The following is a 25,035-nucleotide window of genomic DNA, read 5'->3' as shown; positions in this document are numbered from 1 at the left end:
CTCCTCACTCACATTGATATCTATTGATGGGCATCTCCATAGCCCATTGATACGCCTAGTTGATGTGAGACTATCTTCTCCTTTTTGTCTTCTCCACAACCACCATTTTATTCCACCTATAGTGTTATGTCCATGGCTCATGCTCGTGTATTGCGTGAAGATTGAAAAAGTTTGAGAACATCAAAAGTATGAAACAATTGCTTGGCTTGTTATCGGGGTTGTGCATGATTTAAATATTTTGTGTCATGAAGATAGAGCATAGCCAGACTATATGATTTTGTAGGGATAGCTTTCTTTGGCCATGTTATTATGAGAAGACATGATTACTTTGTTAGTATGCTTGAAGTATTATTATTTTTATGTCAATATTAAACTTTTGTCTTGAATCTTATGGATCTGAATACTCTTGCCAAAATAAAGATAATTACATGGATAAATATGTTAGGTAGCATTCCACATCAAAAATTCTGTTTTTATCATTTACCCACTCGAGGATGAGCAGGAATTAAGCTTGGGGATGCTTGATACGTCTCCAACGTATCTATAATTTTTGATTGTTCCATGATATTATATTATCAACCTTGGATGTTTTATATGCATTTATATGGTATTTTATATGATTTTTGGGACTAACCTATTAACCTAGAGCCTAGTGCCAGTTTCTGTTTTTCCTTGTTTTTGAGTTTTACAGAAAAGGAATATCAAACGGAGTCCAATTGACGTGCCAATTTGTTTTTAAATATTAATGGACCAAAAGAAGACCCGGGAGTAAAAGAGTTGGGCCAGAAGAGTCCTGGGCATCCACAAGGGTGGGGGGTGCGCCCCCCGGGCGCGTGGGCCTACCTCGTGGACGACTCGGGAACCTCCTTGACGTGAGACCGACGCCAAAAATTCCTATAAATACAGAAACCTACAGAAAATAACCTAGATCGGGAGTTCCGCCGCCAGAAGCCTCCATAGCCACCGAAAACCAATCTAGACTCGTTCCGGCACCCTGCCAGAGCGGGGAACCCCTCTCCGGTGGCCATCTTCATCATCCCGGTGCTCTCCATAACAAGGAGGGAGTAGTTCTCCCTCGGGGCTGAGGGTATGTACCAGTAGCTATGTGTTTGATCTCTCTCTCTCTCTCGTGTTCTTGAGGTGGCATGATCTTGATGTATCACGAGCTTTGCTATTATAGTTGGATCTTATGATGTTTCTCCCCCTTTACTCTCTTTTAATGGATTGAATTTTCCCTTTGAAGTTATCTTATCGGATTGAGTCTTTAAGGATTTGAGAACACTTGATGTATGTCTTGCATGTGCTTATCTGTCGTAACAATGGGATATCAGGTGATCCACTTGATGTATGTTTTGATGATCAACTTGCGAGTTCCGTGACCTCGTGAACTTATGCATAGGGGTTGGCACAAGTTTTCATCTTGACTGTCCGGTAGAAACTTTGGGGCACTCTTTGAGGTTCTTTGTGTTGGTTGAATAGATAAATCTAAGACTGTGTGATGCATATCGTATAACCATACCCACGGATACTTGAGGTGACATTGGAGTATCTAGGTGACATTAGGGTTTTGGTTGATTTGTGTCTTAAGGTGTTATTCTAGTACAAACTCTTGAATAGATCGATAAGAAAGAATAACTTTGAGGTGGTTTCGTACCCTACCATAATCTTCGTTTGTTCTCCGCTATTAGTGACTTTGGAGTGACTCTTTGTTGCATGTTGAGGGATAGTTATATGATCCAATTATGTTATTATTGTTGAGAGAACTTGCACTAGTGAAAGTATGAACCCTAGGCCTTGTTTCAACGCATTGCAATACTGTTTATGCTCACTTTTATCATTAGTTACCTTGCTGTTGTTATATTTTCAGATTACAAAAACCATTATCTACCATCCATATTGCACTTGTATCACCATCTCTTCGCCGAACTAGTGCACCTATACAATTTAACATTGTATTGGGTGTGTTGGGTACAGAAGAGACTCTTTGTTATTTGGTTGCAGGGTTGCTTGAGAGAGACCATCTTCATCCTACGCCTCCCACTGATTGATAAACCTTAGGTCATCCACTTGAGGGAAATTTGCTACTGTCCTACAAACCTCTGCACTTGGAGGCCCAACAACATATACAAGAAGAAGGTTGTGTAGTAGACATCAAGGATCTCTAGGCATGACTACAACATACTTATTACTTATGTTATGCTAATCTGCACTCTTCTAATGTTGCAAGACACTACAAGATGCTAGTCTTCGATAGGCTAGGCCCTCCTCTCTATTCTGGCATTTCTATAGTCTACTCCAAAGATATAGCCCCATTCCTTTGATACGGATGCATGCTTAGTATAGATCTGATGTAAGTCTTGCAAGTACTTTGGATGAGTACTCATATTTGCTTTGCTATCTCTTTTCCCCTATACTCGATTGCTGCGATCGGATGATGGAGCCCACGAGCCAGTTGATCCCGCTGACGACTACTACTACCCCGACGGAGCCTACTACTATGTGGAGACCGCCGACAACCAGGAGTAGTTATGAGACTCCAAGGCAGGATGCCTGTGCCTTTTCGATCCATGTTGTCATTGTTTTGCTAGCCTTCTTAAGGCAGACTTGCTTACTTGTGTCTGTACTCAGATATTGTTGCTTCCGCTGACTCTTGTGGATTCAAGCTTATGTATTTGAGCCCTCGAAGCCCCTGGCTTGTAATATAAAGCTTGTATTATTTTAATATGTGTCTAGAGTTGTGTTTTGATATCATCTCGTGAGTCTCTCATCTTGATCGTGCGCATATGCATGTATGATTAGTGCACGATTAAGTCAAGGGTGTCACTGCTGTAACAAAGTAAAGTGCATAAGTAAAGGGCTCGGGTAAGAGATAATCGAGGCATGCAAAGACAATTATGCACCCCGAAGTTCACACCCTTGCGGATGCTAATCTTCATTTGGAGTGCGTGGAGGCACAATGCTCCCCAAAATGCCACTAGGGCCACCGTAATCTCCTCACACCCTCGCACAATGCAAGATGCCATGATTCCACTATGGGACCCTTGAGTGCGGTCATCGAACCCGTGCAAATGGCGACCCTTGGGGGCGGTTGTCGGTGTCAAAACCAGCGGATCTCGGGTAGGGGGTCCCGAACTATGAGTCTAGGATCGATGGTAACAGGAGACGGGGGACACGATGTTTACCCAGGTTCGGGCCCTCTCTACGGAGGTAATACCCTATGTCCTGCTTGATTGATCTCGATGAATATGAGTGTTACAAGAGTTGATCTACCACGAGATCGTAATGGCTAAACCCTAGAAGCCTAGCCTGTATGACTATGGTAATGAATATCCTTTCCGGACTAACCCCTCCGGTTTATATAGACACCGAGGGGAATCTAGGGTTACATAAAGTCGGTTACACAAGAAGGAATCTTCATAGTCGGTCACCAAGCTTGCCTTCCATGCCAAGGAGAGTCCAATCCGGACATTGGTACAGTCTTCGGCCTTCATGTATTCATAGCCCATCAGTATGGCCCACGGATAACAGGCCGGACGCCCAAGGACCCCTTAGTCTAGGACTCCCTCAGTAGCCCCTGAACCTAGCTTCAATGACGAGGAGTCCGGCGCGCAGGTTGTCTTCGGCATTGCAAGGTGGGGTCCCCCTTTTGAACTCCTAGTTGATCTTCGGATGTAATGATTGTATCCGGACTTGTATGCACAACCGCAGAGGACATAATATTTCACGAGTTCAACTCACCTACCACTTTTTGGGAATATGACACCACGCCTACACGGCCACTACTTGTGAACCATTTTAGCCGACCCGTCGCCCCACGTCCCAAGACGTGGTCTTATTGGCACGTCTTATCCAAGCGGAGATTGTGCCTCCCTTTTTAAGGGATTCCTATCAACCCGGACGTGAGTAACCCAACCGTCGCTTGGTTACAACTCCTTGGAAACAAGCAAGTTTTTGAGGCCCAAGGGGAGACGTTTGATATCTACAGCCTTTATATAGGGGTATAGACCCGTATTTTTCTTCCACGCTTGTCTCTTCCTCGACCCCTGCAACCCCGAGTTCCCACACCTGGGTTTCGGTTGCCACAAGCCCCAATAATGTCCGGATCCAGCCGTCAAGGCCGGTGGGTAGCTTCTTCTGTCACCGAGGAAGATATCGCAAAGCTTCGGGTGATGAGGTACCTGACCGCAGAAATCCATCACCGGCTTCCTGCCAAGGGGCAGGTTATTCCCACCCCAGATCCAGCGAGAGGGTCGTGTTCGTGTACTACTTCCTCTGCGGGTTAGGGTTTGCACTTAACCCCTTCGTCCGAGGGCTCATGTTCTATTACAGTCTAGATTTTCACGATCTGGCCCCAGACTCTATTCTTCTTATCTCGGTGTTTATCGTCACGTGCAAAGCCTTCCTCCGAACTACTCCACACTTTCGCTTGTGGCTCAAGACCTTCGATGTGAAGCCGCAAGTGGTAGAGGGGGAGCAGGCCGAGTGCAGCGGCGCTAATGTGAACAAGCTTGCTAGTGTCGTTTGGCTGAAAAGATCCTTCGCTAAATCTTCTGATCTTTGGCAGCAGGGGTGGTTCTATATTATCGAGCCCCGCAGCTCCAAGTGGGCAACTGCGCCCGCATTTCGATCCAGCCCCCCAACTCAACTTGCATTGTGGATTAACAAGGGGCTAGATTGGGGATCAAGGAATGATGTGCGAACTCTGCAGAGTCGCATCCGAAGCCTCATTGAGAGGGACATCGACATAGCCAACGTCATTCAAGTAATGCTAGTTCATCGGACCCTGCCGTGCCAGCGACGGCCTCTCCGCCTATGGGAGTTCAGTCCAGAGGGGTTGTGAACTCTTTAGCACTTCTTCGGCACTACGCATGAAGGAATGTGGAGATTATTCTTCGGGAAATGAAGGCAATGGCCGGACACCACCAAAGATGTCGGCCTAGACTGTAACCATCCGGATACCCCGGTAAGTACCCATTTACCAAATACCTTGTAGCCAGATACCCAGTGGTAAGATACCAACAATATCATCCTTTTTCAGGGCTGGATAAAGAAGGTGGAACGGATTAGGTGTCCGGCTCCCCTTCCTGAAGACTCGGCTACTCCTGTGTTAGCAAGGATGCTGGCCTCGACGCCGTACCAGGCACCAGCAGGGGAGGGCAAGAAGACCCAAGATAACCTTGGTTTCGGAGGTAAGTCGGACACTTAGTCCGGAGAAATTGACCTTTCCTCGCCCGAAGACGGAGGCGAAAAAGGACCCAGTATCCCTTCTCCAAGAAGGAGGAAAAGGGCCGCCTCCGAAGATTGGGAGGGGCGGTCTTCCAAGAAGGGCAAGATGCCACCGTCGAGCAGCCTAGGTTTGGAAAGCGACGCCGTTAAACAGCTCCAACAAGGGGACAAGCCCTCGACCAAACCGTAAGAGAATCTGGAGTACTTCGATAATGTCCCGCTCGGTTGCTGTTACCAAAGATATACGTAACGCGTTCATGTATTTTTACAGGTCAGCACAGAGTTTTTCTGGGCGATCCTTTTCTTCGGGGAGTCTCCTCCCAGAGATGATGGAGAGTGAGATGCCTCCTCCAACCTCCTTGCCCAACAAGGCGGATGACTCTGAAGTGTCATCGCGGAGGGTCCCTTTTGACCAACCAGTTACGTAGGGGATAGAAGAGGCGGTACCCGAAGGTGGGGCTTCGACCATCCGGGATTCCGGGGCTGATGATAACAAATGCCCGGGACTGACTGGTTCGCAGCCGACAGTGATTCTGGAGACGGGTGAACAGATTCCTTCAAAGGATGATTGTGCTCCTGGAGCAGCTTCCGGAAACCCGGAGACTCCGGATATATTGCGGGACATGTTGCGGAAAGCATCTGTCTCAGGGGAATAGCGTACCTTGATGGGTACAGTGATTGAGAAGATTTCGTCCGTGAAGAGCGGATTAAATGAAGCCTTCATGAGCCTACTGAAGGGCTTCGAGGTTTGTGAGATAATGTTTTCTGCTATGTTTCATTTGCAAAGATGCACCTATGTATAGGTAGTAGCCCCTGATACTCGGGTTGGCTTCCACTGGGAAGCAAAATGGAGGATCGAAAAGGATCGTTTTGAGGACTAACCTGATCAACTTTGAACACAGGCCGCTTCCCCCTTGGCTGCTTCCCAGACTATGGAAATTGCTGATGTGCAGCGGAAGCTTGATGTGGCAGGGGATGATCTTGCTTTAATCAATATGCGTCTTGACGAGTCGCAAGGTATGTACTCGGGGCAATCCTCATACATTTTTGTGGTATAAGCATGATGCTGAGATTTAGATGCTGGAATATGCATGGCTATAGATGGTGCTGCCACCGTTGAAGTTCTTCGAGCGGAGCTGGCCCGGGCCAAGGAGCAGGCTCGTCGTAGTAATGCTGTTGCCGAAAAGGCATCGGCTGAATTAAAAGCCTAACAAGCTGCACGGCGCCAAGATGAGGAGAATATAACCACTATGACGCTTGAACTGGAGAATGCTACTGGTCGCTGTGAATTTTTGGAGAAGGAGAGTAAAGCCTTAATGGCTGATCTGGACAAGGCCTTACAAGAGGCTAGAGCAGCGCGGTCGGAATCCATAGCAGCCCGTGAGGAGGTTCGACAGGCGAGGGAGATTGCGGCTGGCAAGCCCTTTCTGCTGCAAACTAAGTTCGGTGGCCCGAACTATGCCTAGCTTAACCAAGCATGGAGTTCTCAGACGAGTTCTTAGACTTGCCGAAGAGTTCTGCCGATCTGGTGTAGTATTACCAAGCGAGAGATGGATATGCAACGGAGACGCTTTTTTGGTCGCAGTTTGGCGCATCAAAGCGCCCTCTGTTGCTCAATGAACAGATGTCCCAGTGGGATGAACTTCATAGGATATCCAGCGCTGCCATGAAGGATGTCGTAATCCGGTTGTGGCCAACCGAGCTTGTTCCGAATAACTATTTCAGTTTGGTGCGGAGGCTTGTTGATGCGGTGCCGCATATCGATGCTGTGAAGTGATCATCATGCATTGAGGGTGCGTGGATGGCTTTTGCCCAAGTCAAAACATTCTGGGGGAAGATGAAGGCTGTCGATGTTGCGACGAAGAGTCCACCCAAAGGCAAGGACCGCCCGAAACCGGAGCATTATTTTGAAGACGTCCTAGAGGCCGCCCACTTTATAGAGGGTCAGTGCACGAAAGACGTAATGTTCGAGTGAGGTGTATGAAAATTGTAAAAGACAAGTTTATAGTTACTCTATTTATGTTTTGCTTGAAAGCTTGAATTCCTCCCGTGCGGCCATTTTAATACAATCTGAAAGTTTTCCAGTCGTCGGCTTCAGCCCCCTTGTAGGAAGTACGGGGGTGTTCGGAAAGGCATTTAATCACTCTTTATCCAACGGCTTGGTCCATGAGGGAGGTGATAATGCGGCGAACCAGGCAATCGGACTATAGGGCGTTAACACTTTCACTTAGGCATAGGAGTTTTATTGTGGGGCTACGACATAGCCCCTGGTATGTATGCGGCATATGATGCCTTACATATTTGATCTGAAAAAGATCCCTCATGTGACACGGAGAATCGCTAAAGATTCCAAGAAGTCGTCAAATGGTTGACCAGCTCACGCCACATCATGACAGTCAGTTTTCAGCTTTCTCTACTGAGGTGCTCGTATGGTTTAGACCAGGGCACAATTGTAGTAGTTCTCCCTTTACTACCCTAGCCGATAGAGCGGAACGTAGGGTAGCAAGCATAGGAGCCGGGCAACCCAACTATTGACCCAAGACAATGATTCGGAGTTGATGCATATAAGGCCAAACTTGTGACGTCGAAGTATGCTATAGAGCTGTTCAGACTTTTACTGGCAACTCATTTGTTCCCACACCAAGCCCCTGGCAGGTTATGCCAAGTTATTTCTATGAAATAACCGTAGGAGCCATATTTGTTGGGGAAACAATGCGGATGATTGGTTCGGATATTGTTTAGTGGGAACCGAGTGATATGCCAATGATTACTTATAATATATATATAAGCCATCCTCCCGGCTATTTGACATGCTCGGGGTTGGAGGCGGAGGAACAGGCATAGTACAGGCTCGAGAAATAGAGAGTGCGGTCTACAAAAAGTTATTGTGGACCTCCTGTCGCATGTCTGTGCCACCAGTCCTCGGTGGGGGAAATCCTTGATGGAAATAGCCCCTTAGGTGAGAGTACGGATCCGGACTCCGATAGAGCCAGTTTCCGATGTTCATCCTGTTCGTCACCTGTTTTTAAAGGATAACGAAGGAAGAAATAAAAATAAAATAAATGATAATAAGAAAAGTTACTGGAGTGCTTGCAAGCTTGTCCATATTGTGATTCCGCCAATGCGCATGGTATCTTGAGTGAGTAATGATGTATGCCCGGTACAAACGTAGTAGGTGTACGGAGTGGGCGGCAGAAGCCGGGTTGCTATTTCTGTTCTAGGAGTAGTTGATCCTCGGGTGGAAACTGCTTCTGACCCCCGGTGTTTCCTTGGTGAACCTTTCCATCATCCCCGTCGCTTGGTGGCCTCCTCCCCCTGTGTTTGGCGTTGAGCTTGCTGGCCTGTTTAAAGACCCAGCAGTTTCTGTTGGTATGATTAGCTGGTTTATTGGGTTGGCCATAAATCTGGCAGGGTCAGTCCAATATCCTGTCCAGGTTGGATGGTTCGTCTTGATTCACCTTGAATGGCTTCTTCCGCTGACCGGGCTTGGGGTTGATGAATCCGGCGTTGACCCCTATGTCGCCTGATCTTTCGTTATCATTGCGACTGTTGTTTTTGCTTCCTCGTGGCTTGCTGTTGCCGTATCGTATTTCGGAGGTGCCCTGGTTGCTGGCGCTATTGCTTCTATGAGTGAGCCAGCTGTCTTGTCCCATGCAAAAGCGGGTCATCGGAGCAGTGAGGGCTGTCATGGATTTAGGTCCTTCTTGGCCGAGGTGGCGTGCAAGCCATTCGTCCCGGACACTGTGTCTGAAAGCCGCAAGGGCTTCCGCGTCCGGATAGTCGACGATTTGGTTCTTTTTGACTAAGAACCAAGTCCAGAGCTCCCTGGCTGATTCTCTGGGCTGTTGGACAATGTGACCTAGATCATCGGCATCCGGTGGCCGGACATGTGTTCCTCGGAAGTTATTGAGGAAGGCCTCTTCCAAGTCCTCCCAGCTGCCTATGGAATTTTCAGGCAGGCTGTTTAACCAGTACCGAGCTGACCCTTTTAGTTTTAGTGGGATGTATTTAATGGCGTGGAGGTCGTCCCCACGTGCCATATGGATGTGGAGAATGAAATCTTCTATCCATACCGCGGGATTGATTATCCCATCGTATGATTCAATATTGATGGGTTTGAATCCTTCATGGAATTCATGATGCATTACTTCATCAATGAAGCAAAGTGGGTGTGCGGCGCCTCTATGTTGGGCCACACTGCGACATAACTCCGAAGGAGTCCCTTTGCGGTTTTTGGCTCGGGCGTGCCGAGGTTTGACACGTCCGAATAGGTAGCCATCGTCGCGTGTCGAAGCATGCTTTTGCGATCCGTAGATCGGTCTTGCGTTTCCTACTCTATTGTCCAAGTTCCTCTGCAGGTTGTCTGGGTAATCGTGACCTGCATTGTTCTTGCCTTTATGGTGAGGTGGGGCGGTCTCGTGTTCGGCTTGAGTTGCCTTTTTATCCGAACAGAATTGTCAGCGACCAACCGCATTGTGTGACGATGGTATGGGCTCCAACGCCCTGTCATCGGACTGTTATAACAATTTGTGCTTTGGGTAGCTTTTGGCTAGGCCACTAAGGCCGTATTCTTCGGTGACCAGGACTTTGGTCCATCTGTCATTGAGTAGGTCTTGGTCAGCTTGAAGCTGCTGCTGCTTCTTTTTCAGGCTCTTTGCCGTAGCTATCAGTCTGCGCTTGAAGCGCTCCTCCTCGAGGGGCTCTTCGGGTATGATGAAGTCTTCGTCGCCGAGGCTTACCTCATCTTCGGAGAGCGGAAGGTAGTTGTCGTCCTCCGAACCGTCACTGGGCGGGGCCTGTTCATCGGGGCTGGCTTGCCCGTTTTCCTGTTCCTCCTGCTCGGATATTGCTCCCACAGGGTATGTATTGCTTTTGGCGCCGTCCGGAGTACTATTTTCTCCAGCGCCATCGTTGCTGTGGCGTGACTTGGGGCGGCGTTTGGGGCGCCGGAACTTAGACTGTGTCTCGGGAATTTTAACTGGATCTCCCTTGTCCTTGCCATGAGGCTTTTTAAGTGTATCAATCATGTACACGTCATATGAAGGGGTGGCCGCCCACGCCTGATGACTGGCGGGTCTTGGCCTTGCTCCTTATCGGCATTGTCGTCTATGTCGTCAATGTCTTCGGAGCCAGAAGCGGGCATGTTGGTTAAGTCCTCGACAGTGGCTATGAAGTGGGTGGCAGGTGGGAAGCGAAATTTCCCATCATCGGCCTCTGGGTCGAACCGAACATAGTTCGGTTGTGAGTCCTTCTCCAAGGACAAGTTCTTTAAAGAGCTTAGCACATCGCCCAAAGGTGAGTGCTGGAAATATGTCTATGGCGCTAAATTTGAAAATCGATAACCGATCCAGCTCGGTGTCCGCAGGCGTGCCTGGTCCGGAACTTATAGCCGGAGACGAGTCCGGAGTTCCATTGACGCAAATATTGCGGGGTGCCGAGCCTGTGTGCGGCTCCAACGCCGCGGACTCTGTGGCCTCGGATGGCATGATCTGCTCCGGTTCTAAGGCCATTGCGGCAACAGGGACCATCTCCTGGATGTGATCCGATGACAGATTTAAGTCATGTTCATCGGGGCGAGGGGGAGCGATCGCTGCGGTCTCAAATCCATTGAAGATCAAGTCTCCACGGATATCCGTGACGTAGTTCAAGCTTCCAAATCTGACCTGGTGGCCATGGGCGTAGCTATCAATCTGCTCCAGATGGCCAAGCGAGTTGGCCCATAGTACGAAGCCGCCGAACATGAAAATCTGTCCGGGAAGGAAGGTTTCTCCTTGGACAGCGTCACCATAGACGATTGAAGGGTCCATCGAACCTTTCATTGACGGTACAGTGGAACTCTCAATGAAAGCACCAATGTCGATTTCAAAACTGGCAGATCTCGGGTAGGGGGTCCCGAACTGTGCATCTAGGATCGATGGTAACAGGAGACGAGGGACACGATGTTCACCCAGGTTCTGCCCTCTCTATGGAGGTAATACCCTATGTCCTGCTTGATTGATCTTGAAGAATATGAGTGTTACAAGAGTTGAACTACCAAGAGATCGTAATGGCTAAACCCTAGAAGCCTAGCCTGTATGACTATGGTAATGAATATCCTTTCTGGACTAACCCCTCTGGTTTATATAGACACCGGGGGGATCTAGGGTTACATAGAGTCAGTTACATAAGAAGGAATCTTCATAGTCGGTCGTCAAGCTTGCCTTCCACGCCAAGGAGAGTCCAATCCGGACACAGTTACAGTCTTCGGCCATCATATCTTCATAGCCCATCAGTACGGCCCACGGATAACAGGCCGGACGCTCGAGGACCCCTTAGTCCAGGACTCCCTCAGCGGTCACCAAACCCGTACAATTGGCAATCCTTGGGGTGATCACTGAACCCATACAAATAGCCTGTGGCAATCTCCACAACTTAATTGGAGACTCCGACGCTTTCCTAGAGCTTTCCACCATAATGATTGAGCTCCGCGACACTACCAACCGTCTAGGATGCCCAAGCACCCAAGAGGCACAAGCTCTAGGGTGCCCAAACACCCAAGAGTAATAAGCTACTCAACTTTTCCCTTCCATATATCACCGTGGAGAACTCAAACCTATACCAAATGCAGTGGCAAAAGCACACGAAGTGCTCAAGTCCTTCTCTCCCAAATCCCCCCACAACAAAAAAAGCTATGGAGGAAGATGAGTGGAAGAACAAAGAAGAGGACACAAAGAACTCCAAGATCTAGATCCAAGGGGTTCCCCTCACTTAGACAAGAGATGGATTGCTGGAGATGTAGATGTAGATGACCTATCTCTTTTTCGTCAAAAATATGCAAGATTCATGGGAGGAATCGAGTGAAGGCAAAGCTTTTGGAGGTCAACAATGGAGGAGAAAGCTTGCCCAAAGTCATGAGAAGCAATGGGGAAGAAGACTACCCCTTTTAGAGAGGGGGCTCAAATCCAACCGTTGTGCTCAAGCGGTACTACCGCATAGAGCGGTAGTTCCTGCCGTAGCCTGTGAGTATACTGGTACTAAGCGGTGGTGCTCGCCGGAGCGGTACTACCATCCATCAGAGCGGTACCATTGCTTTAGATCACAAAGCATAGAGGAACAACAGTATTGAAGCGATGCCAGAGCTGGAGTGTCGCGTAAAGCAGTACTACCGTGTAACTATCGTCCATGTATCGTGAAAGCCGAACATGGCAACAGAAGCTCAGATATAGGCAGTCGTAGCAAGTAGCAGTACCGTGGGAGTGGTACTACCATCCCACTACCGCTTATAAAACAGAGACTCACGTCAGCTAAATTCCAAGCAGAAGTAGGGGTTGCACTGATATGCGTAAGTACCGCCTAAGCGGTACTGTCGTGGCCTAGAGTGGTACTACCGCCTAGATGCTGAAAAACTGCCCAACATAAACACAAGGATGCAGGAAGACCAAAACCGCCATAACTTCTTCAAATGAACTCTGAGATCAGCAAACTCAAGCTTGTTGGATAGTTGGATAGATGACTACAAGTACTATCCAACAGCGATAAGGAAGATGACCTTCCCAAAATATGAACCGGTAAAATCTACAACATCAAAAACACAAAGTTGATGTATGCGAACTTCATTTTCAATGAGCTTGAGTTTGACAAGAAGACTAACACAAACTCTAAAACCTCACATATAGAAAATCCAAATGAGAACCCTAGAAAGATGATGCCAAGAATGCAATGGTTTGAGCTCTCTACGAATGATACTATCAAGCTACTCACTCGAGAGACCCCCTTGATAGTACGACCATCAATCGTATAACCCAACCTCCCAACTAACACCATGAGACCGGTAAAATAGAAAACCTATCAAGGTCAAACATTTGCCTTGTGCATAGTCCACTTGGGCTAGATGACGACGATCTTGACTTCCTCAAGTTGAACCACCTTTCTTTATTGTGTTGGCTCAATGAAGGCTAGTAGATTGCTCCCCCATACTCCATTATGGGAGAGCCTCTCTTACGCACATCTTCACATGGCCATTAACAGGAGAATGGATGGCTAGCTTCAAGCATGATCCCTTCATGATGCTCCACTTGAACTTGCAGAACACAATCTTGATGACGATCACCATTTGATGTCATCTTCTATGGGTTATATGCTATCTTGCTTTTGATGCACGCCCATGGAAACACACCTAACCCCACAAAGAACTCTCACATAGACCATCGGTTAGTACACAAAGCATAAGGGATAATGCTTATCATACCATGAGATCACTTGATCCCACTCGGTACATCTTGTATGCTTTCTGTGTTGATCAACTTGAATCCACTCTTTGTACTTAGTCTTGATCAACCTTGAATCTTATATTATCTCTTCATAAAGGTGATGTCTTGAAGATAAACATGAATGATCACACAATCTTCTTCTTCAAGACATGCTTGCAACAGGCTCAACTCCCACATGACCAATCTTTGGATAACTCTTTGTATGGCACCTTGGTCAACACATATTCTTCTTTTAACCTTGAAACCAACATATGGTCTTCAAGAAATGCCTATGGACAAACCCTTAAAATATAAATCAAGGCAACCATTAGTACATAAGGATTGTCATCAATTACCAAAACCTAACATGGGGACACCATGATCTTTCAACAGGGTTTAGTTGCAACATTTTCGAAGTAAAAACATCGATCTCATGGGAGCACAGGAAGTAGACTTTGTCCACTATAGACTTATGATAATGTGCCTTGCAGTTAGTTGTAGACGCAAAGCTAAATGAAGACACATATTTAAATGACTTTGGGATTTATGCGAACAAAAGTAAAAAATGTGGAAGAATTAAAAGAGCACAGCGGAACAAATAAAAGAACGAAAACTGGCAGAGGATCAAAGCATTATTACGACATTCTAAATTCCTTGGTATGTGTCTAACACGACATATGCAACTGCATAGTTCTAAGTTGTATACTTGAGTCACTCTTGATATTTGTGAATGGGCGGATCCGGGCACATATTACGTTCCATTTAAGGTAGAGTTCATGCCACACACACGTCATTATCGTAGCTTACCACTCCGGGTATCACTACGGCAATTAAAGGTTTCCCTATGGATGCGGTATTGATACGTCTCAAACTTATCTATATTTTTTATTGTTAAATGCTACTCCCTCTGTCGGATTTCGGGTTCCGGCAGACCCTTGAGGTTCGAACACTTGGGTGCGCGTGGAGATTTCGCCTCCTACCTACCTGCACCCCTCCGCCTTGCTAGGATCTAAACTATGGCAAGAACAACACAAGAGACACAGGGTTTATACTGGTTCGGGCCACCGTTGTGGTGTAATACCCTACTCTAGTGTGGTGTGGTGGATTGCCTCTTGGGCTGATGATGATGAACATTACAAGGAAGAACAGCCTCGTGAGGGTCTGTTCTTGGCTGGGGCGCTGAACTGCTGGGAGGAGCTCAGTCACCTTTCTCTCTCTCTCTACCTGATCTTCTTTTTCCTTCCCCCTCAGCTCTCTCTCTCTATGTGTGTCCCCCTCTTGTGGGTGGCTGATCCTATTTATAGAGGCCCTGGTCCTCTTCCCAAATATCGAGCGGGAAGGGAGCCAACAATGGTGGGCTAATTTGAAGGGGGACAACTAGTATCAGCTATCCTGACAAAAGTAGTCTTCGCCTGCGCAAAGCTCTGGTGATGACGCCGTCTTGGGCTCCACGGTGACCTCCTTCTTGTAGTCCTCCTGGTCTTGGTCTCGTTGCACCGAAATGGCAACCTTTGCCTGATGCCTCGGTACTCCGCGGCTGCGCTTGCCCCCTTTGCACCAAAGAGGAAAGGAGGACACTGCGCGGGCTGGCACCCGCCTGGCGCCCTCGGTGGTCATGGCTTGCATCATGGGCACCTCGTGAGGTACCCTGCCTTGGTCTCTCCGCCTCCTAGTGAGCCAGCCTGACGAGGCCGTGCCTGAGGAAGCTCCGCGTCATCCGCCCCGCGAGGCTTGGCCCCTCGCGAGGATCTTGGGTTTGTGTTGGTGAAGATGGGCCGCGCTGGGCCCCCCTTTGAGCCACGCCGCAGGCCGCAGGCAGGCAAGTCTGGGGACCCCCCGTTCCCAGAACACCGACAGTAGCCCCCGGGCCCAAGGCACGCCCGAACTTGGCCGTGCAGGGAGGCGGAAGGGCAAGAGCGAAGCGCCGCGGGCCCTAACAGCCTACAGCCTTGGGCGCCGCGTGGCGGTTGGTTGGACGTGGGCGCCTTAGCAACCATGCGAGTTGATAAAGGAGTGGCATCCACCTAGGCTTTGCTTCCTGCCTTCCCCAGTTGCTGCTTAGATCCCCTTTCTTGCGCCTCTCCTTCCTTCCTCCAAAATTTCCAGGTCCACTCCGACCGTGTGACCTAGGAAGCCATGGCGCCTCGTCAGCCCCCGGCCGTAGCTTGGTACTCGTCCGCCCTGGACCCGCCGAACGTGTCAGAGGCGAGCCTTGCCCGGTTGCGCCAGATGGGGACGGCGTGGGGCGTCAACGGGGCGAAGGTGTTTAAAGCCGGCTCCGCCACCCCTGAGGGTCAAGGGAGCACCTTCTATCCGCTCTTCGTAAGTGCCATTGCTGCTGGCCTGGTGCCTCCCTTCTCCGAGTTCTTCTTCTCTGTCCTCCGCCACTATAAGCTGCAAGCCCTGCATCTCCACCCCAACTTCGTCCTTCTCCTGGCAATCGTCACCTATTACTGCGAGGCTCACATAGGGGTGCAGCCCTCAGTGGCCTTGCTGCGCCACTACTTCTACCTCCGGACCTCTCGTGGTACTGCTTCCGCGTGCGCGAGCTTCATCGCGTATGGTGGCGCCATTGCCATTTCGAACCCCGAGAAAAGGATTGAGGGCTTCAGGAGCAAGTGGGTCTTGGCGCATCCACCCTCGGCTGATCTTGCCCATGGAGCAGCCCACGAGCTCCAGTAATTGGGGTCGAGCGGAGCTCACGGACCCCCGCGCGAAGCTGATGTTGGAGAAGATGGACGCGGATCTGAGGCCGGCCAATATGGCGGCGGCGAAGCTGACCGGCGCGTCATTGCTGAGGGAATTCCTGGAGAACCAGCTGGCTCTGCTTCGGCAGTACTCACTTCCGATGTGGAGGCCCCGTCCGAGCCCCGCGGCCTTAGCCGACGGAGATCTGGCTGCTGTCCTCCAATCTCTGGTCGGGGGCGATGTGGCGAGGTCGGCGGGCGCTCCTACGCCCTTGTTCCTCCGCGACGACTGGGAGCAGGTAGTGGAGTCCATGCCCGTCTTCAACGGGGATGGGCCCGTGCCCATGGAAACTCCTAAGGAACCGGTGGACGTGCCCTCCGACGACTCCAGCGAAGAGGAGGAAGGAGGGGAACGGGGAAAAGGGCCTAACTACGAGGCGACTGACGGAGAGTCGAGGGCTCCCCTCCCCCGGCGCAGGTCCCGCATTCTCCGCCTCTCTCCGAGCGATGACGACGAGGACGACGATGAAGACGACGACGAGGACAACGACGAGCAGGATGGCGGGAGCTCACCCCCAATCCCGAAGAAGGACAGGACCGGGCTGATCTCCCGCGGGTCTGCCCCGGCCCCGGGGCGGACCGCAGATGCACCTTCCGCCTCCAAGCTCCCCGAGGTTGACCCTTCCAGCCGGCTTTCAGGCTTCAAATTTGGCCGGAGGCCGCTTGAGCTTGCTGGCGACGACCCTAAGCATTCGATTCTTGTCTTTATTTCTTGCTCTGCTTATGAGGCTTGACGTCCGCATTCCTTGGATAGGCTGGCGCCCGCAGCAAAGAAGCCGAAGGGGGCTCCCGAGGTTCCACCCGTGGCAGCGCCTCTGCCTGCGAAGGAGGGTGACCGCGACGCATAGGCTTCTCCTGCCCGGTCGTCCTCGCGAGGCCTGGCTGAGCCGGCTGGGGCGAGCTCAGCCCCGACGGCCCAAGTGGCTCCCGAGGTGCTCTCGCCTGCCGCCGCCACTACAGCTGTCGGGGCGCGGCAGACTCCGCCTCAGGATGCTGCGGCCGCGCTGCCGCCTTCTGCTCCTACTCCATCGGCTGCTATCTTTCCAACTCCTTCTGCGGTTCTGGATCATGCTGTTGCTAAACTGGACCGACTGCGGCAGGATCATCTTGGCGCCGACCCCCGCTTGGTGGCCGGGCGCTTGGAGCTGGCTTCAGGATGGGTTTGCTCCGACGCTTCGATTCGGGCGGCACTGGTCCAGGCCTCGACGGCATGCGACGAGGAGAAGCAGGCCGTCCTTGAGGCAAAGGCTGCTCGTGACGCAGCCCTGGGGGAGGTGGTCGACGTCCGTGGGCGTTGCAAGGCGCTGGAGGGCGAGCTGCAAGATTTGCGGGACCAGCTCGCGAACGAGGTCCGCCTTCGCCAAGAGCAAGAAGAAGGCGTGAAGGCTGGCAAGGCGGCTCTCAAGGAGAGGGAGGTCAAGCTCAAGAAACGCCACGGCCGCCTAGGCGCGCTGGAGCAGGAGTTGGGGGCGAGGAAGGCCAAGCTGGACGACGAGGCCCTGGTTCTTGCCGAGGACCGCGTGGCCTTCATGGAGATGTAGGTGAGGGCTCGCTCCTCTCTGAGGACGCTTTACGACAGCGGCCTGGAGAGCCCACTGGCTGGCGCTGAGGACGGCCCCGCCAAGCTGCTTCCCTTCCTGGTTCACGCTCTTGAAGATGTCGCCCTTGGCCATGGCCCCACGGCCGAGGCCGAGGCGCGTGTCCTGTCTTCTGCAGCACTGACGTGGGTCCTCACCCACATCTACCTTCGCGATCCCGGTGTCGACCTTGACAGCCTGCTGGAGCCAGTGAGCGGCGAGCGTGCCGCTGCCGCTGCCGAGGCCGTGAAGGGTCGCGCAGAGGCCCTGCTGGGGAAGTTCCGGGCCTTCAGCACCAAGCCGAAGTAAGGCGCTGCCGACTCCACCGCTCCGCGAGGCGTACCCGATCCGCGCTGCTCCACCGCCGACAAGTGACTCCGTCGCGGCTCCTGTCCTGCCTTTAATTCCTGCACATGTATCATGCCTCGGGAAGGCGTTTAAACTTGCGTTTGGCATTGAGATGATAGTGTGGACTGTAATATTTGCTTTTGAATTCCTTGAAATTTGCGCCTTTCCTTCCTACTTGCTTATGTTCTACGCCGGTAGAGCCCGGCCCCACGCATGCCTCACCCAGCGTTGGTCCCGACCGGAAACTAGGACGCGGCCATGGAGTGAGGGGCCACGTGACAAGTTAGGCTCCTGAGTCGCGATGCTCAGGAGTCCCCCTTGGTGCACAAACCGCAAGTAGGGAGGTGTGATGCGGGTGGATCTACCGTTCTACGTCTACAGAGCCCGGCCGCGCGCGTGCCTCACCCAGCGTTGGTCCCGACCGAAAACCAGGACGGGGCCACGGAGTGAGGGGCTACGTGACCAGTTAGGCTCCTGAGTCGCGATGCTCAGGAGTCCCCCTTGACGCTCAAACGACCTTCGTACCTTGGCTCCGCTCGGGGAGAGACGCGCGACGAACCAGGCCCGGGGGGACCTGGCTGGGCGGCGTGCGTCTGGGTGTGACCCAGGCGCAGCCCCCGTGCCCAGCCCCCTCGCGCGGCACTCCCGAGGGGAGGCATTACGATGAGGCTAGACACTGAGCTCTGGGCTCCCTGAGGTTGATGCGGCCCGGGGGCCACCCTCGGTTGTTTATCACCAGCGCGGAGCATAGCGCTACCGTATGTGTACGGGCATAGCTGCTCCTCGGCAGTGTCGTCAGCCAGCGCGAAGCATGGTGCTTCCACTGGTACGTGGGAGGGGGCCCCCCTTCGGGAGGAGCCCCCGGGGCATGTACAGCCCCGCCCTGACACGTGGCTGGCACGGTAGGGCCTGGCGAGGTGTATGTGGGCACCCGTGAGCCAGCGTGGGACTCACGGGGCCCTACCTCTAGGCGGGTTGCGCCTGGCACTGGGCCTTATCTTGTGATGTGTCCCTGCAAATTTGGTTAGATGTCAGCACTCTACGTCCTCGGGTCCCGGCCCTCGAGCTGGTCTCAGCCGTTGCTGGTATGCCAGGTCGCGATGCCATGGACAAGGCCAGAGGGTGAGGGCTGGAGAGCCAGTAAGAGCCCTGAGTCGCGATGCTCAGGTACCCCCCCTTTAACGTGCAAGTGGTCGGCATGGAGAAGAAGAGGTGCCGTGGACCGGCATCAAATAATCAAGCATGGTGGGTCTAACGCGTAATCCGAAATAAACGCAAATGGGATACATGCCACTAGGCCTGGCCCGAGCGGCTTGGGGATCATGCAGCCCGAGGGGCGCCCCCAACAAGGTAAGCTAACAACATGGAATAAAAAAGGGATACACGCCACAGGGACAGACCCACGCGGCCTGGGAATAATGCAGCCCTGGGGGGCGCTCCTAGCTAGAAATAAAACTCGAAAGATGTCACCTGATGATGTTGAGGACGAAGGAGTGTTGGTGAAGCAGGCTCGGTGGGCTGCGGGAGCCGACCCTCACGAGCCCCCAGGCCCAGGGGCCTCGGGAGGCTCCGGAGGCGCTGGCGGCTCCTCGCGGGCCATCTCCATCCCTGCCAGGGCTGCAGAACGCCTGGCCTCTCGTGCCTTCGTGATGCCCCTCATGAGGCGCTGGTACGCATCAGCCGCGCTCGGCAAGCCGTAAGGCATGCGAACGTAACTGTGGGGTGGGCCTCCGCAGCGCCCCACTCGCGAGGGCCAGAGGCGCTCCAGAGAGGCGACTCGGTTGAGCCCTGGTATGTCGATGCAGACGCGCAGCCCACCATCCTCGCTTGGATGGGGAGCCACTGCTGGTAGGCGGCGGCCGCCTTTCATGACTCTTGACTCCTGTAGCTCCTGAATGGCCTTGCTGACGAACTCCTGAGGGTCTGGATCTCCTTGTCTTGCTCCTTCTTGAGGGAAACATGCTTCGAAACACGCCTCCATGTGGTGTCCAAGCGCCTCCCTCATGATCCTAGCTAGGTCGGTGGCCCTCCAGGGGAGGGCCCCCGAGCCCTGCCTGAGGAGGGCGCCGGGCGCGCTTTCCTATGCGATGGAAGGAGGTTCCCCCTGGGCAGGCGCGGGCCCAGAAGGGCCTGCCTCCTGAGTGGTCGGGCCGGACAATGTCTTCTTCTTTTTAGGGGCGGTCTCGGGAGGCCTCCTGCTTCCATGATCCGGGTCTTCCAGTGACGCGGCCTGAAAGGCTCGTTCCAGGGGACACACCGCGTCCTTCTCTTCACAGGGCACCGTGATGACTCCGCCGCTTCATGGCATCTTGAGGACGTTGTAGCCGTGGTGAGTTACGGCCATGAACTTGGCCAGCGCTGGGTACCCAAGGATGGCGTTGTACGGTAGGCAAATGTGAGCGACGTCGAAGTCGATGAGCTCGGTGCGGTAGTTGTCGCGTGCCCCGAAGGTGACAGGGAGGCGGACCTGCCCAATCGGGACCGTGGAGCCGTCGGTGATACCGGAGAAAGGCTTGGTTGGCTGAAGCTGGCTGTAGGGCACTTGGAGGTTGTTGAATGTTTCCACGGACAGGACGTTGAGCCCTGCCCCGCCATCGATGAGGGTCTTGGTGACCACCACGTTGCTGATGATTGGGGAACAAAACATCGGGAGGACTCCGGCGGTAGCCGCACACTTGAGATGATCTGCTGAGCTGAACGTGATGGCGCACGCCGACCACCTGAGAGGGCGCGTGGCTTCGAGCCTGGGGAGGACTGCGTTCACTTCGCGGGCGAACTGCTTGAAGATGCGCTGAGAGGCTGGGGCTTGTGCCCCGCCCAGGATGCAGGCGATCGCGTGCGGCTCCTGGAAGCCCCCAGCCCCCTCATCCTGGTGCCGGTCCTTGTTTCTCCTTGGCTGCGGCGGTAGCGGTGGGAGGCCTGCGTTGCCTTGCGGGCGATCCTCGCGAGGCTGATCCCTCCAGTCTCCCTCGCGAGGCTGATCCCTCCAGCCTCCCTCGCGAGGCGGGTCTTGCCAGCGATCCTCGCGAGGTTGATCGCGCCACCCTTGGCGCGGGCCACGGTCTTCCCAGCGTCCTGCGTTCCTTCCTCCTCCTCGACCGTAGCCCTGGTCACCGCGGTCAGGGCGACGGCCGATCCTTCCTTCTCGCACGGCTCGGAGCTCTTGACATTCGTTGGTGTTGTGGGTGCGGAGGTCGTGGTACACATAGTACCGGCTGCCCTTGGAAGGTTCGGGCTGATCTCTGCCTCGCTTGGTGTCTGGTTCTGCCGCGAGCACGGCAGCCCCTTGCGCTTCACGTCCTTGGCCTTGGGCTTCTTCTCTTCTGGGTATGCGGCAGGCAGCTCGAGGAGGGAGAGACGCCCTTCCTCGGCCCTGGCGCACTTGGTTGCCAGGTTGAACAGGTCCAAGGAAGTGCACAGGTCTTCATGCATCGCCAGCTCCTCCTTCATTTTGACGTCGCGCACGCCGTCGGAGAAGGCCGAGATGATGGCCTCCTCAGTCACCTTGGGAATCTTGAGGCGCGCGTTGTTGAAGCACTAGATGTACTTCTGCAGGGTCTCCCCGGGCTGTTGCTTGATGCGGCGCATGTCGCTCACGGCGGGTGGCCGGTCGCGAGTGCCTTGGAAGTTGGCGATGAAGCGGGTGCGCATTTCGTCTCAGGAGGAGATTGTGCCTGGAGCCAGGTTCAGGAGCTAGGTGCGGGCCCCATCCTTGAGCACCATGGGGAACCAGTTCGCCATGACCTTCTCGTCTCCGTTGGCAGCTTCGATGCCCAGCTCATAGAGCTGGAGGAACTCCGCAGGGTCAGCCGTGCCGTCATAGCGAGGAGGCAAGTCCGGCTTGAACTTGCCGGGCCACGCGACGCTGCGTAGCTCGGCGGTGAAGGCGCGGCAGCCTGCTGTGGCCACAGGAGGCCTTGGATGACGGGGAGCTTGGTCTTGCATGTCCCCACGCGCTGCAGCTGGGAGCAGCGCGGGGTCTTGACGCGCGGGAGCAGGAGCATGGTCGCGACGTGCTGGAGCAGGGGGCGCCCGGGCAGCTTCTTGCGGGCGAGGGACTTCTTGACAGCTCTGCTCTTGCCGCGCTGGCACCTGACGGAGCGGGTTCCGCCCAGGGGCCACGCGCCTTGGAGCCATGGCGCCGTCCTGAGGAGGAGGCGGCCCGGGCGCCGCCGGAGCTTCATCGCCCGCGCGGGGCGGGGTGCGGTGCAGCGGAACAGACGGCGCAGGAGAGCCCCTTGTGGCGCGGACGAGCTCGGCGACGCGGTCGAGCCATTCTTCGTAGACGTCGTCGACGGGACGGTAGCGCAGGAGCTCGTTTGCTACGATGAGTGCGGCCCGAGCCTACATAGGCGCGCGGAGCGCGCGGGACGAAGAACCAGCTGGGGCAAGCAAGGGAGTTGCGGTGCGGCCGTCTTGCCGCACGGACGGATGCCGGGACGATGCTTGCTGCTCGTCCCCCGCCGGGCCGGTGGTGGCGTTGACGGCAGGTGACGGGGAACGGCGAGGGCGCCCGCCGACAGGGGCCGTCTGGGCGACTCGGTAAGCGAGTGCGGCCCGGCGCTCGGCGCGGGCCCGACGAGCGTCAAACATGGGTGTGATGGTCGGAGGAGAACGGGGTGGTGGAAGACGAATCCCGGCGCACCCCTACCTGGCGCGCCAAATGTCGGATTTCGGGTTTCAGCAGACCCTTGAGGTTCGAACACTGGGGTGCGCGCAGAGATTTCGCCTCTGTCGGATTTCGGGTTCTGGCAGACCCTTAAGGTTCGAACTCTCGGGTGCGCGCGGAGATTCCGCCTCCCACCTACCTGCACCCCTCAGCCAAGCTAGGATCTAAATTACCAAAAGAACAACACAAGAGACACAGGGTTTGTGGATCTAAATTACCTGCACCCCTCGGGCCACCGTTGTGGTGTAATACCCTACTCCAGTGTGTGGTGTGTGGATTGCCTCTTGGGCTGATGATGGTGAACAATACAAGGAAGAAAGGCCTCGCGAGGGCCTGTTCTTGGCTGGGGCGATGAACTGCTGGGTGGAGTTCAGTCACCTTTCTCTCTCTCTCTCTCTCTCTCTGCTTCCAACTAACCGACCCCCGAGACCCCCTTGCTCTGGGGTGGCTGGTTCTATTTATAGAGGCCCTGGTCCTCTTCCCAAATATCGAGCGGGAAGGGAGCCAACAATGGCGGGCTAATTTGAAGGGGGACAACAAGTATCAGCTATCCTGACAAAAGTGGTCTTCGTCTGCGCAAAGCTCTGGTGATGACGCCGTCTTGGGCTCCACGGTGACCTCCGTCTCGTAGTCCTCCTGGTCTTGGTCTCGTTGCACCGAAATGGCAACCTTTGCCTGATGCCTCGGTACTCTGCGGCTGCGCTTGCCCCCTTTGCACCAAAGAGGAAAGGAGGACGCTGCGCGGGCTGGCACCCGCCTGGCGCCCTGAGTCGTCATGGCTTGCGTCATGGGCACCTCGCGAGGTACCCCGCCTTGATCTCTCCGCCTCCTCGTGAGCCATCCTGACGAGGCCGTGCCTGAGGAAGCTCCGCGTCGTCCGCCCGGCGAGGCTTGGCCCCTCGCGAGGGTCTTGGGTTTGTGTTGGTGAAGATGGGCCGTGCTGGGCCCCCTTTGAGCCACGCCGCAGGCAGGCAAGTCTGGGGACCCCCGTTCCCAGAACGCCGACAGTAGCCCCCGGGCCCAAGGTGCGCCCGGACTTGGCCATGCAGGGAGGTGGAAGGGCAAGAGCGAAGCGCCGAGGGCCCTAATAGCCTGCGGCCTTGGGCGCCGCGTGGCGGTTGACTGGACGTGGGCACCTTAGCAACCGCATGAGTTGATAAGGGAGTGGCATCCGCCTAGGCCCTGCTTCCTGCTTTCCCCGATTGCTGCTCAGATCCCCTTTCTTGTGCCTCTCCTTCCTCCCTCCGAAAATTCCATATCTGCTCTGACCGTGCGACCTAGGAAGCCATGGCGCCTCGCCAGCCCCCGGCCGCAGCTTGGTACTCGTCTGCCCTGGACCCGCCGAACGTGTCGGAGGCGAGCCTTGCCCGGTTGCGCCGGATGGCGACGGCGTGGGGCATCGACGTGGCGAAGGTGTTCAAGGCCGGCTCCACCACCCCTGAGGGTCAAAGGATCACCTTCTATCCGCTCTTCGTAAGTGCCATTGTTGCTGGCCTGGTGCCTCCCTTCTCCGAGTTCTTCTTCTCTTTCCTCCGCCATTACAAGCTACAGGCCCTGCATCTCCATCCCAACTCCGTCCTTCTCCTGGCAATCTTTGCTTATTATTGCGAGGCCCACGTTGGGGTGCAGCCCTCGGTGGCCTTGCTGCGCCACTACTTCTACCTCCGGACCTCTCGCGGTCCTACTTCCGCGTGCGCGAGCTTCATCGCGTACCGTGGCGCCATTGCCATCTCGAATCCTGGGAAAAGGATTGAGGGCTTCAGGAGAAAGTGGATCTTGGTGGATGCTGGGCACATCCACCCTCGGCTGATCTTGCCCATGGAGCAGCCCACGAGGTCCAGCGACTGGGGTCGAGCGGAGCTCGTGGATCCCTGCGCGAAGATGGTGTTGGAGAAGATGGACGCGGATCTGAGGCCGACCGACATGGCGGCGGCGAAGCTGACCGGCGCGTCACTGCTGAGGGAGTTCCTGGAGCACCAGCTGGCTCCGCTTCGGTAGTACTCACTTCCAATGTGGAGGCCCCGTACGAGCCCCGCGGCCTTGGCCGATGGAGACCTAGCTGCGGTTCTCCAATCTCTGGTCGGGGGCAATGTGGCGAGGTTGGAGGGTGCTCCTACGCCCTTGTTCCTTCGCGATGACTGGGAGCGGGTGGTGAAGTCCATGCCCGTCTTCAACGGGGAGGGGCCCGTGCCCCTAGAAGCTCCCGAGGGACCGGTGGGCGTGCCCTCCGATGACTCCAG

The sequence above is a fragment of the Triticum urartu genome, chromosome 7A (genome assembly GCF_056163025.1).
Source record: "Triticum urartu cultivar PI428250 chromosome 7A, HENAU_Tu73, whole genome shotgun sequence".
NCBI lineage: Eukaryota > Viridiplantae > Streptophyta > Magnoliopsida > Poales > Poaceae > Triticum > Triticum urartu.
This window is presented reverse-complemented; position numbering follows the sequence as displayed.